Consider the following 5,113-nt stretch of genomic DNA (forward strand, 5'->3'; position numbering starts at 1 on the left):
CGAAGGGCGGGGAGGGGAGGGGAAGGGGGGGGGCTAGACTGGCAGCTGGAAGGAAGGAAGGAGGGCGGAAACAAAGTCAGTATCGCTTGACAGAGGCGAGTGCAGCTTGCACGCCGCATGCTGGCTCTGTGCAGCTGGAGCACAACAAACACAGTGGACCGAAATACAAGTAAAGATCGAGAAATATCTATATTAGATTTTTATCATTCATTACTCATTAAATGTGTACAAAAAATTAGAATCCCACCTGAAATACACGAAAATTGTGGGGACTGTATCCGAGGTTACAACCAGAAGTCAGAAAATACGATGTTATGTTTGCATAAGAGTATACTTTTTTGTTCTATTTAAAATTTTAAGCTCTATATGACTATTGTTGACTGTGCACAGTTCGAGACGGCTCCGATTGTCCGAAGCTCGTTTGTCCGAACCTAATTTATCTATTTTTGGGAGAGGCAACAGATCAAAACAGAACTAGAACTGAACTATACTGAACCAAACTCTCGACCTTTGATTCTGTGTCGAGCACAGGCCCACGGTCCCGACATTTCACGAGGGAGCTACCAACCTTCTAGCAAAAAACAAACTGCATTGGGGACTCCAAATGTCTTGAAATCTAGTCTCTTGATAATGGAAAAACTTTATCATAACGAGTTTAAATTAAATAAAACATTTTAAAACGTTGTTATACCAAAGTATTGTCTTTGAAAAAAAAACTTTGTTCGGTGCTTTTGAGTTCCCTCGGTTACCTTACCTGTTCCAGGCATGAACCCCCTCCTCCCCTCCCTCCGCCCTTCCCCACTCTCCCTCCCGAACTTCACGACTTTGTCGTAAAACTAAGGGAAAGCAGTGAATACGATACAATTCAAAGCGGAATTCCATACGCGTACTTGTTTCCACCAAATATTACACAATTTTTGCATATTGTACTATGAATCAGCCCCAACCGAATGTCAGGGAATTTTACGAGTTTGCCATAACCTTACTTATTGGGAGTCCCCCTGACTTCTGCTGCACCGGAGTGGAAAAAAATAAGTTTTCGTATGTAGTACAATATTAGAGCATCAACAAAAACTATAAAGCTGACAAGAATTAATTCCTTCCCCCCCCCCCCGGGGGGAGCGTTTCCAATCAAATTTTTTTACTAAGATCGCCTGCCTGACAAGATATCAAGTTGTCATCATTAGCCTATAACAGACTTAACGTTTTTCTCATTGAAAAATATCGTCACTGAGACATTTGACCCATGCTGTTCCTTTTGATTAGCTGTCTAAAGTGCAGCAGACGACAACTCCAATGCTTGAGACTCACAGAGATGAACAGATCTATCACCCAGAGAATCGTCCCTTTGATTTGAAATAAGTTTTTCTTTTGAGACAGTTCTTTCATTTAAAGAAATTGGTTTGAATCAAAGCAGCCTTCTTTAAATTGAAAAGAGAGTTTCTTTGAATCAAATTTATTTCTTTGAATTAAAGACAATAATCAAGTGCTATTTTTAATCCAAAGATCGTTTCTTAGATATACATTTGAAGCAACACTTTCAAATCCAAGAAACTTTAGTTTAGCCGTTTTTCTTTGGATGAAAGACATATTTCTTTAAAGTAAAGATTCTTTCTTTGAATTGAACCAAACATCTTCGAATCAAAGAAGGCCTCCTTTGGATCAAAACAAGCTGCTTCCATTCAAAAACATTTCTTTAAGTGTACTTTCAGTAAAAAATGTCTTTGTTTTAATGCAGCCTTTGTCGATTCAATGAAACCATTTTCTGGGTGATCTTTTTTTACAGATTATTCCTGCCTTCAGCCGTTTATCAGTCAAATATTTTGCAATGAATGCTACTTTATTGGCATAAACCAGGACCAAACCTTGAACCAATATTGATCCAAGACCAAACAGCAGAAACAATGGCTCTGTTATTTGTTATCTGTTATTTTTCTTAATGACTTTATGCATTGAACATAACACGAAATATTTCATGTTTTTGTTATTGGACACTTAATGCAAAAACCTGTTCACACAACATAACAATATCATTTTAAAGATAAATGTGATGACAGATTTATTTTTCTTTTTTGGTCTATTTTCTTTCAATTTGTCTGTTTTTCCCTTCTAATTCGTCTCGACCAAAAAGGCCTTTGCCTTTAGCTAGTAGTAAATAAAATGAGTGAAGTAGTTAATTAAATTATGTTATTTCATTTAGTGGCAGTTGTTGAAATAAGAGCTAAATTAGGTACAGATACCATCAGGAGGGCAAACGAAGTGCCTTAACTGCAGTTCCGGGCCTGGAAAAGGGTAAATGAAATAACTTACGCTATTTTCACTAACATCAGTAAATAAACTTATTTTTGAACAAGTCTTGGTTCGCGCCACGCCGTGGATCGGCTGTAGTGTGCCACGGCTCTGGGATCTGGGGCTGTCAAAATAAGATACGGTTTGTTGGGCCGACTGACCGACCGACCGTCAACCTCGGAACGACCAGGATGACTGTTCGGGGGTTTTCTCGCACGCTGAGTCCAAATCTGGTAGTGCCGATGTCGTCCAGGCCCCCGGGGACGTCATTATTGGGGACCTCCCGAGCACGCCGATGACACTCCCACGACAAATTCGATTCGGCTCCAAACGTCGTGTACCCCGGCTGGTGTATATTTCTTAAAAGTCGCTAAATACAATTATTATTAATAGCAAATCGCCCATAATAGTTTATTATCCTGATCATTTTATTATTGTCATTGTCACATGGCACTTTCCCTGGCGTTGCCCCCTGGAGCCACACAACGATGCACGGGACGGGAAGCATCCCCAAAGGATCACATCCTGGACAAGCGAGGCGGGATTGCCTACCCCAGGAAAGAATCACATCCCGCGACCACGATATGTCGGTGAGTCTGCCGTAATTATTGCTCTCCCCCTTTGCCGTGCCGCGTCCTCCTCCCCACCCCCACCGCGCATTTCCCGCGCCTTTATGGAAACGTAAACAAACAGTGTCACGATCGGCGTTTCTGCCAAATACCGATAATACTTACTCATATCATATAATTATTGATCATAGGATTTTAACCAGAATTTTAGAGTGGACATCGCCGCTCTTCGTTATTATTCGCAAGGTATAGTGCTCACTTGTTTCCGGTCCGGAATATTGAATTGTTCCATTCCGGTTATTGTTGTAGGAGGTTATGCTCCTGTGTCTCAATTTTTACACGCACAATTAAGTTGTTAGTTATTTTTTGAGGCCGAGTAAATGATGCCCGTGATGTAAATAACTTGGCTCACTGTCAGCTTTGTTGAAAAGGTGTTGAATGGGTAGACTCCTCCAATCCATGCAGTATGTTAAATACTGTTGTAGGTCCTTATGCAAATGGGTGAACCTGCCAGTGTTTTATCACATATCATATATTTTACTCTATTTTATTCTCGTGGAACAGAAAACTCTGTTACTTTCTGGTTGGGGTGCTAACCGAGTGGTACTATTTGTGTAATCCCGCAAACAATCAATCAATGTGCGTTGCAGATAATTTGCAGCTGCCCCCTCTTACTTAATGCTTATAGTCCAGTGCCAAAATTAGTTATTTGAAAGACCATGGTCATTTAGAGATGCATGCGAGGAGAGGCATTTAAAAGTGTACTATATGAGTAAATTATATGTAACGCGCTAAAAGTACCGTTTAATATGATTGTAGGAACTCGACCCAGAAATGTTCTTGACACGAGCAAGAGAAGTCTATGGAGTCATTTTACCCAAAAGAATAGGTGAGTTGACATGACAGTAATCGCCAATGCTGGTCCAGTTTGTCTCTGTACGGACACTATGAGGAGCTTCCTTTCATGTGCATCAAAGTGTGGTTTTTGATGTTTTTTGTGGTGCCTTGGCTCTTTGTTGTAGATTTCAATTCTCCTCCGTCAAAATCCTGGCTGATTTGTTATCATTGAAAATGTCTTTTAAAAATCTTGGCAATTTGGAAAATTGCTGGAATTGGTTTGGATTGGTCGGGCAAACTCCCGTTTCAGTTGCTCTGTCTAAATATCATGGTGCCGGCCCACTACAGCAGAGTTCTTAGCCAGTGCGCCTTAGGTAGCCTACCCACTCATACTAGAGAGACCAGCTCTTAAAACTCAAAATTCTGTGAACAGGAGTGGTTTCTGACAGAAGCAAAGGTAGTTTTGTGGTCCCTATGGTATCTATTCAAGTACTCCTCTGTCAAAAACCGGACCCACGCCTTTGTAAATTTTGCCAAAAATGAAAAATTTGAAAATCGCTCGGAATGGTTGGGATTGGTCCTTTCAATCTCTGCGTCGAAGTTTCACCCCGCCGGTCCATTTCAAGTGAGTTACGCCTGTTTTTCTTGGACCGGTTCGCCTGCGAGGTAGGCAGCCCATCTTACGCTGCCCGCCAGATTAGGCCACCCTTAAAACGCAAGTTTCTGTGGACAGGGGTGGTTTCTGACGGAACCAAAGGTAGTTTTGTGGTCCCCTCGGTCACCTCTGCTGCCATTTTCCGTCAAAATCCGGACCCATCAATTTTCGATAAAAACGCAAAGGCCTTTGTAAATTTGGCCAAAAATTAAAATCGCCGGAAATAGTTGGGATTGGTCAGATTGAATCCCCTACTTTCAAACTCTGCGGCGAAGTTTTACGGCGCCGGGCCATTTTAGGTGAGATACGCCTGTTTTTTAGACCGGTTCGCCTGCGAGGTAGGCAGCCCATCGTACGCAGACTGCCAGATTCAAAAGACCACCCTTAAAACGCAAGTTTCTCTGGACAGTGTTGGGGTCTGACAGAACCAAAGGTAGTTTTGTGGTCCCGTAGTTCACCCCTGTCGATTCGACTACTTTTCCGTCGAAATCCGGACCCATCAATTTTCGCTAAAAACACAAAGGCTATAGCCTTTGTAAATTTGGCCAAAAATGAAAAAAATAAAAATCGCTGGAAATGGTTGGGATTGGTCCGACAGCATCCTCTTTCAATATCTCCGTCGAAATTTCACGCCGCCGGGCCATTTTACGTGAGTTACGCGTGTTTTTCTCGCGCGCCAGATTCAAAAGACCACCCCTTAAAACTCAAGTTTCTCCGGACAGGGGTGGTTTCTGGCGGAACCAAAAGTAGTTTTGTGGTCCCC

This window comes from Frankliniella occidentalis, unplaced genomic scaffold (assembly GCF_000697945.3).
Source record: "Frankliniella occidentalis isolate FOCC.00 unplaced genomic scaffold, Focc_3.1 Scaffold23, whole genome shotgun sequence".
Lineage (NCBI taxonomy): Eukaryota > Metazoa > Arthropoda > Insecta > Thysanoptera > Thripidae > Frankliniella > Frankliniella occidentalis.